Source organism: Aegilops tauschii, chromosome 4 (assembly GCF_002575655.3).
Source record: "Aegilops tauschii subsp. strangulata cultivar AL8/78 chromosome 4, Aet v6.0, whole genome shotgun sequence".
Classification (NCBI taxonomy): domain Eukaryota; kingdom Viridiplantae; phylum Streptophyta; class Magnoliopsida; order Poales; family Poaceae; genus Aegilops; species Aegilops tauschii.
The window spans coordinates 32,278,050-32,287,111 of NC_053038.3; the positions used below are offsets into that span (position 1 = coordinate 32,278,050).

The 9,062-nt window shown below is 44.1% G+C and overlaps 1 long non-coding RNA gene across 2 annotated transcripts; it reads left to right on the forward strand.

Moving 5' to 3' along the window:
• The first annotated feature begins 887 nt into the window (after positions 1 to 887).
• Positions 888 to 2,175, forward strand: LOC109776413 (uncharacterized). 2 transcript variants are annotated; one of them, XR_002236075.4, is made up of 2 exons: positions 888 to 1,771; positions 1,862 to 2,175. It is a non-coding gene; the product is annotated as an uncharacterized lncRNA (long non-coding RNA). The 2 variants fall into 2 exon arrangements; XR_002236076.4 differs by having other exon boundaries at positions 1,424 to 1,713.
• The last annotated feature ends 6,887 nt before the right edge of the window (positions 2,176 to 9,062 follow it).

A 9,062-nucleotide genomic window follows, 5' to 3' on the forward strand; every position in this document is an offset into this window, starting at 1 on the left:
CGGCTACACCAGAGGTATGTTTGACCCCTGTTTGATTTATTTTCCTGTCCCCTGTCGCGCTGGCGAGCCCGTGCGCGTCCCTGCTGCTGCCGCTGCTCGCTGGCGAGCCCGTACGCGGCGACTGCTGCTGCTCTCGCGCTCGTGCGTGTCCCTGCTGCTGCCGCTGCTCGCTCGTGCCTTTTCCTTCCGTTAGTTTCCTGTCTAGCTAGCTGAAATCACTCTGAAGCTGTGAACCAAACGCGTGTGTTCTAAATCTTCTGAACTGAATGCTTGAAAGATCGGTTTGTCCTTCTGAAAAGATTTGCTTGCTTGTCACTGTTTGAATTGGTTATTCCTCAGTTATAGTTCTTGATGGATTTGATAATCTGTGATAGCCTTACTCATATAGTACTAATGAAATCCAATTGCATACTGAAATCTGCTTGGTTATTCTTCTGTTATAGTGGTACTAATAAAATCCAATTGCTTACTCATCTATTAGCTTTGCAGTGGCATACACATGAATAGATATCTCAACATATATTTGAAGTGTAACCAGCCTTTCGCAGTTGGATGTATTCTGAACATATGAGTTTATCTCCTGAACCCATGGTTACTTACTGAACATAAAGTAGCAAAACTGAAAGTATATATACTGTACTGTACTTTCAGTAATATAGATGCCAATATCATTACCTTTTTCAGTTAGGGGGTAGTAGGGATTCACTTTGGTATAAATCTGATTGATAGTTACTGCTCTGGTCTGTAATTTAGCCAGAGTCAGGTTCAGAGTTGTTGACTGGATTTTTTGGGCACAACCATCAAGCAACCTGAGTAAAGCTTACCTAAGCCAATGATTTTGTTCTTTTAGCTAGAGCCAGGTTCAGAGTTGTTCACTCTGGATTTTTTGGGCACAACCATCAAGCAAGCTAGCATGTATTGTTTAACTGAAGCAAAGGGCAGCTAAGCTATGAATGCTTCAATTCTTTGTTCTGAACAAATGCAGCTACTATTTGTATTTGATCTGAGCAAAGGTGCAACCAATTGAAGTTATTTTGAAGAACCTACACCTGAGTATATATGTTCTGATTTTATAGCCTGCAGAGTCTGTAGAGTAAAGTTTGTACATTTTGTGAATCGCTTTGTTCCGGTTTCCCTTGGTGTATAGTCTATACTGTATCAGGTTATTTACTATGTGCAGATTTGTTTGTGCCATTGCTAATCATGTACTTCTTTCTGTGCTTGGAAGCATAGTCTCATCGTATCCCCTAGATCTGTATAAGTATATTTAGCTCACATACACTTGGCATTTGTTCTTCAAAAGGCGATGTCCTCGATGCTGGACTCCTGGTAACAGTTTATTACATGTTATTTCTTTTTTTTTGGTGAGTCTTTTCTTGAGATTTAGGATTATGGAGTTAACGGGTGTTACTTTTGACCTGCTAATACAACTGCGTTAAACTTTTTGCTCTTCCAAAGCAACTATGTAAGTCTGACGCTAACATAATGTTTACTGCTAAAATACTTCAGTATAACTTAGAGTCAGGAACATAAGTAGAATTTCATAGAAATCTGTCTAGCTCCTGTAGATGAAAGACTTCCTGCAAGTGAGCTCTTGAATAACTCTTACTTCCAGGAAGATGAGGTCTATTCCAGCGCCTCCAATTTCAGTCTCTCTGGTCTCAAGTGTGACTGAAGATGGGTGGCAATCTGCAAGTTTCGTGCTTTGGAAGGGTGAATTCTTACTGAAAAACCATATGCATCTTACCGACCATATTAATTTATTGCTAAGGTTTCCTCATACCAGTGATAAATATAGCACTGAAGAAACTTTTAAATCAAACTTCACTTCAGTCTATAATGACACTACGAATTATTTCAGGCTGTTTAAAGAATGCTGAGTTGTCAAGAGAGGTGCTGCAGTGGCTGGCGTTGCCGGGCATGGGACGACGTCTCTAGGCTCCTGCCTGAGGCAAGCCTCTCCGGTCTCCTCGGATGCCCTCTAGGAGCTGGCACTGCGTATGATGGCCTCCTCACCTAGCACCTAGGTTGACCTAGCCACCGCCATCGAAGCAGAGAGTTGACAACATATGTATGATTGTTGGACATGTCAGTCCTGCCATTGGCATGTTCAAAACTATGAATTGAGTGACTACAAATATGCTTTGATCAATGAAATGAAAGGATGTTCTGTTACATCTTGTTGTGCAGATATAGGGCTTGAATTATTTTCGGTCGTATCATCTTGGCCCTATAATAAAAAAGCGAGTGTGGGAGGGCGCGACCAGTTGCTACCAGTATCAAGGTGCACTTGATGTGTAGTTATCAGTCAATGAGAACCATAGAAAAATGGAGGCACCGACTCTAGGAGTATATATCCGCTCCCAAAAAAAGGGTGTGCTATATATTGAATGGTTCAATATAGGTCAGTGAGTTTGAGGCAGCAAAAAGCTTTAGAGCTAAAATCAATAGGAAATGGTATTTGTTTCTTAAGAAGTTTTTTTGATAAATGTAAAAAGGAAAATGAATTAGTTAGTTAGTAATAATAGAGAAAAGGAGACCATGACTTGATTGTCTATTTATCCTTGCTCCATATTCGAATTTTCTGCCAGCGGCTGTCGTCAATCTGCCCTTGCATGCCATCTACTTCCAATTCACTTTTGCGAGAGGTGCATGCCCGGCTGTCGACATTGATGCATCCTCTCACTCAACATCGTGACTCCGCAGGACGGAGCTGACAGATCGGTGAACCGCATAATGGTCAACAAAGAGGCAAAAAGTAGATGATTTTGACGCTTTCGATGGTGTATGCGGAGGTATTTTTCACCTTTTGCCGAAAGCAACACAGGGGTCTCCTACTAGATGAGACAGGGGCGAAGCCCACCATCATTATAAATTTTCATAATTACAAGTCGATGGAGGGAGGGGTTCACGAAAGCCGCGTGCTAGAGTGTGATGACCAATCCCCGGTTCGGCTGTTGGCACCCATCAACAATGCACGGCGGATCAGACTTTGAGTGACCCTCCACGACCCAGTTCCTTGATCCCGCTCACGGTAGTGTAGCACTGCGGCGACCGCCAATGACACCCTACTCAGGGTGCTACTTTCCTCGACGGCCTCCCTGTTGTCACTGTAGCGGGATGCGTGGGACCAAATGTAGGGAATAGCTTGCGGAGAGCGGTCCTCATGTCCAGCTCGACAAGATTAGTTTTAAATGTTTTAAACATTCCATTGTGATTGCATGTTAATGACATGTGTGTCATGCAATGGCTGGGATTGACGAAGTCCAGACATGTTGTGATTAGAGGACACTGCGGTAATCGCCGGCGGTGAGGGACTAAGATAAGTGGTGACACGTGTTGGCGAGGGACTAAGATAAGTGGTGACATGGCTGGGACACCGTGTTGAAATAGAGGACGTTGAATTGTGGGGGTTTTGAGCCGTATTTATCGGGCACGTTGCAACGCACGGGCATATTTACTAGTTGGGAGTAGAAGGATGGAGCGCCCCACCCTCCTGAAAATCAGGGCGTGAAGTTAATTTTTTTTGCGGGAGTGGAGTAGTTAGGAAGGTCACGTAAGTCTTTATAGGCGCCGGCGTTTGATTATTCGCTTAGAGCCGTTCAGATCTGATTCCTTCGTCCCTAACCTTCCGCCCCCACACAGCAAAAACAAAAGCAGGCTCCAAGCGCAGCGTGGCTGCCCGCCTCCACCGTCTCGGGCCGTCCTTCCCGGTTCACTTCCTCGCCTCCGCCATCTCCAGTCGTCCTTCCCTGTCCACATCCTTGCCTCCCCCATAGATCGTTGTAGCTTGCCTCTGCCATGGTTGGAAGCATCTCCGTTTCAGGGTTACAGCAATTTTTTTGGCCGGTTGTAGCTCACTTTCTCACCCCCCAGCCATGGCCCGCCGTCTTTGTCGGTTGCATCTTACCGCCGTCGCATCTCGCCGCCGGAAGAAAGCCGATGCAACTTCCATCTGTTGGTCCCCATCGCTGTTGAAGGAAAAAAAGGCGCCGGTCACAACTATCCTAATTACCGGTTCCAGCAAAAGACCGACGATGCATCTCCCCATCATGCAGCTACCATCGCTTATTTGTAGCCAAAAATACATGGGGTTCCAGCAAAACAAAAAACGGTGGTAGCAATACATTCCCAAACAAAATGGACGCCGTCCCCAGCAAAAAATCAAAAACTTCGGTGGTAGCAAAAAATCAAACTCGTTTCAGCAAAACAAGACGCCAGTGGTAGCAAAGCTTGCAAATTTGGGTGCTGGTTTCAGCAAATTCAAATGCCGATGGTAGCAAAAAAAAAAAGTATGGGTTCCAGCAAAGAAAAACGACGGTTGTAGCAAAAAATTTGCAAAATTGGTCATTGGTTCCATCAAATCAAAATGCCAGTGGCAGCACAAAACGGTGCTGGTTCTAGCATCTGGTCGCCACGGTGGTAGCATTGCCGGTCGAGGTTCACCCACCCCGTCGCCCCTGCCGTTTGCACCTCCCGGCGTGGCCGGTTGCAGCTCCCGCGTAGCCGGATGCAGCTTTTCCGTACACCGGTTGCAGCTCCCGGCGTGCTTCCTCCCTCTGTCCTCGCCGTCCTGTGGTTCATCTCTGGCCTCTGTGGCAACAGGGGGCGTCGGGGAGCAGGAAGGGGAAATGCTGATGAGCTATACAAGACTAGTAAGTAGCACGTGTTCCACACGTTGAGAGATACAATGGAAAAATGAAAAGTTTAAACAAGGTGTCATATACATTAAGACATAAAGACAAGGTGCTCCAACAAATAATCTATTCTGAGCAAAATAAGTTGACATGATATCATCAACTGGATTAACAGAATCCATTTTTTTTCAAATGAAGCATCTGGTAAGTGGTTTCCACATAAAGTTTACATGTGGCATATACTTGTGTATTTATGGCAAAATAGGGATAAACCAATACAAATAGCTTGATTAACTTCAAACTATATCAAATATCCAAGGCCAGCAAATTATATGTATATAAGAAATCTAGAATATGAAAACAAAGTAGCGCACTGTTAATTTTCCTCAAAACCACGTTCAAGATCAAGCTAAGCGAGATAATATATACACAAGTTAATTTCTTTTTGCATGGCTCAAGATGTGATCATGACCACATTTTATATGGACTTACGAATAGGACATGAAAAGTTTCAGTAAAATACTTATAAAAATATGAGTTAAAAGATAAAAATATTTCAGTCCGCACATGTCTAATAGAATTATTTGCTTTAGGAATGACGATTGTTAATCGATGGTACAGTTTACATGGATTAACCCTCAAATATTGAAATTTTACTATTGCACTTTATTTATTTATTTTAGTTTTACTTGTAAGCTCCAAGTAAAAAAAGAGACATTTTTTGTTTGACACCGCTGTAGTGGGGGGCTCCAGAGGGGTAAAGAACGTGAAGCATCAAGCATCTCCTTCAAAAAAAAAATATTACCTTCGGCACACAGCTACCTATATCATTCGTCGACAAAAGTTCTTGACTGAAGGGACAAATGCTCTACCGGCTGGGTCAAAGCTACAACCACTCAAACGGACGGGCTTCTGGAAATATCGGGTATCTCCTGGCTGGTTCACGCGGCCTGGGGCAGAGTTGATGGGCGTGGCAGGACAGGCGAATCCCACAAATGCTAGCCGTTGGATTCTTAGCGTTGATGATTGATGAACGGTAGGTGCCAACCCATCTCGGCAGATCAATGGCTGCAGTTACTCGAGTGGTGCTTTGGCGGGAAGACTGAGAGGAAAGTGGTAAATCCAAGTTCAAAACTGCAGTAGAGATAAAAAGGAAAAATCTCGTGGGAGAGGGATGAAAAGAGGAGCAGATGGGGGTCCGCTGGTGGCAGCCTCGCCGGAGAAGCCACGACACTCACCGGAGCTAGGGCGCAGAGAAAGAGACAGGGAGGCTGCGAGATGGGGATGGGGGCGAGATAGGATACGATGGGTGTGGACCGTGTGGAGCAGAGGATAAGAAGAAGAAAAGGTCTGCATGTTGTCGCTTGTGCTGCGTGGCATGTGCGTGCCCGAGCGACCGGCCGAGCATTCAGCCGGTGGCAAACGTTTCCCGTCTTTATAGGCCACCCATACCTAGATGTAGGATTATCCTTAACTTAACTAAGGACATGTACAATGGTTCTATCTTAGAATGCCACATAGGATAAATGATGAGGTGAAGGAGAGAGAAATCATAAGAAAAGACTTGTCTTATCTTATTTCAGAGAAGACAAGAGATCATCTCTTAGCACAATATGTCTCACCACGTTTTTAAGAATAACTAGTTATTGAAGATAAGGCTAAGAGATGACCCACTGTAGACATATATTTTTATCATCTCTAAATTACATGCAAGACTTAAGATAAGACTATCTTATCAACCATTATACCTGTCCTACGTGATAATACTACTGTTTTAATAAGCAGGCATGCACATGCGTCGCGTCCCAGCGCTCCAGATCAAAGGAAACAAATATCCGAAAGATGCATGTGCTCCTACTGATCGATCACGAGCACTAACTACTCCGAGGAAAAAGTAGCTGCGCAGAAATATCCATGCGGTCGACATATAGAGGTAGAATAATCGTAGTATCAGTTGGTTTGTGATGTGCGTGGCACGTTCGTTCCAACGGTCCGTCATGGTGGACGGCGACCCGGCCAGCTAGCAGCTGCACTTGTAGTTCTAGTCCTAGACTAGACAAGGAGAGGAGCGGATAAAAACCACCGAGGCAGTTCCTAGCCGGAGTGCCTAGCGCCGCCGCGGCGAAAATCGGGGAGCTGGGTTGGACGGGAGCGAGTCCGCCCCGGCGGCGGCGGGCTCGTCAACTCAGAGGCATGCTGTGCTGATGGATCCATCGTCGGGAGCTCGGTTGGCTCAACGCAGCAGGCTTTGTTGGATCAGGAGGCAAAACTGCGTTGCGTTTCCAAGGCTTCCGAGTCCAAAGCCATGAAGATATCGAGGCAGGCAGAGCGGCCGCGAGTCGCACGCCACAACCACGAGGTACTACCTGGCGGCCGTCGCGCCACTAGTTAAGTACGTGCATGAGCCTAGGACGCGACGTAGGCGAAAATCCTACACCTACGAAGAGAGCGTACGCAAGGTTACGTACCCAAAGGCCAATCCTAACTATCCACGCCAGTTAATACGTAGATTACGTACCTAGCTTTAAGCAAGTCTACCATTGCTCCGACGTAGCTTCCTGAAAATCGGGGGCGGGGGGCGGGGGGGGGGGGGGGGGGGGGGGGGGGTATTATGGTTAGGAAGGTTACGTTATTTTACGTACCTTCCTTCGTAGATGGAGCATTATTGGTACTAGCTAAAATAATTTTTTTGTTCTAATTCAAAAATGTTTGTAAACATAATGACATGTGGTTTATGTTCACATAAGGACTATTTGAGTCTCTCTCCACTCCTTTCCTTCTCGTCCACCACCCTCTCCTTACAAGAAGACAAACCAACATTTTTCTCCCCACTACTCATCCCATCAACCTTCATTCTCATCATGTGTCTAATCTCCCCTTTAAAATTGTATGTCGACGTGTCTAATCCCTCTTTTAAAATTGTATGTCTACACATTATATCTTCTAATTTGAAAGATTCTTTTGATCTCCTTTTTATGAATAGTTAATTGGATACTCAAAGGCGGTAATTTAAGCGTTCCATTTTTGACTTTTTAGTAATACAAATCAAACTTGGCATTGGCTTGACACGGGTTTGATCAGAACAATTGTTCTTGAATTTCCACATGGATAATTATAAAACAAACGAGTCATATGATTTCCCACAGATAGCCCTCAAATAGAAGGGCAAACCCATAGGAAGGCTAAGTACAGGGCTCTCGCCAAGAGAAATAGTTGTATCAGAGAACAATCTCAGAATAACATGAAGTAAGTGTATGCCGGTGCAGGCGCGCAGTACAACACGGAAGTAAGTCCCCGCATTTGCTGATATGTAGTAAATTTGGTTCCCCCTGCTGCTACTGCTCCCTAACGATTCCAACATTTTCTACAACACGTGTCGTACTTCGTGTGCTTTGTCAGCTTCGTCTTGTCTACTCCTACATTGGCAATGGGAGTGTTTGCATAGAAGACACCACAGGCTTCACCTCCATCTGCCTCCAGGTCTATTTAACCTCCATCATAACCTAGTGAAGAGAAAGCAAAGAAAACAATCTAAATCCACAATGTCCAACCATTTGATTCATAGATTGATGATAAAAAAGAATAGGGTTTCCCAAAGTGTAGAATCATTCCCACAACCTTTATGACCTGAAGTAAGCATGAACATCAACCATAATGCAGCTTATAAGAGTGCACTTCCGCACAATATGATGACAACAAATAAGGGCCATACAAGTCGTGGTTGAAACAAAATTTTCAACTTCAACACTGGGAGCTGGGTGAAATAAAGATGCTTACTTGGCGGATACTCTTGCTATTGAGACACACAGTCTGATAGTCATGGTGTCTATCTTGCATGGTAGATCAAATAATTCACGTTGTAAATTGTATGTTAACGAAACTTATGAGAAGTAAATATTCTAGCACGCATTTGGACCATCATTTTAACAATATTGTTCACTCAACCCAGGAAAAAGTTGCATGAAACACCATCATACATCAAAACTTACCATCACAACAGTATCATCTATGGACATTTTTTTCTAAGCCAAGACTTCCTGTAGATGATTTGACCGTATGATTTATTCCAAGACCTGCTGTAATTATGGTGTATCTGCAGAATTGACAACTGCTAATTCGCATTTAGAAACATGTAAATGTTGTTGGATTATTCAGTTCAAATATGTTGGATGCTATGTATTCATGGATTCAGCAATACCATACACAATTGTTTACAAAATTAAAATGAAGGGAAACACAGACGATTCTCCTACTTTGATATTTCTGAAACTACAGTTGGCAGGTTACGCAAGAGAGTTAACATGCGGCCATACCCCAGCTGCCCCTTCTGCTAAAAATAACAGTCTTAAGTACGAAACGTAACAAAATTAAGCATCAACTCGTACTTATACCTCATTTTGACCATACACTAATCCAGGCATTTCC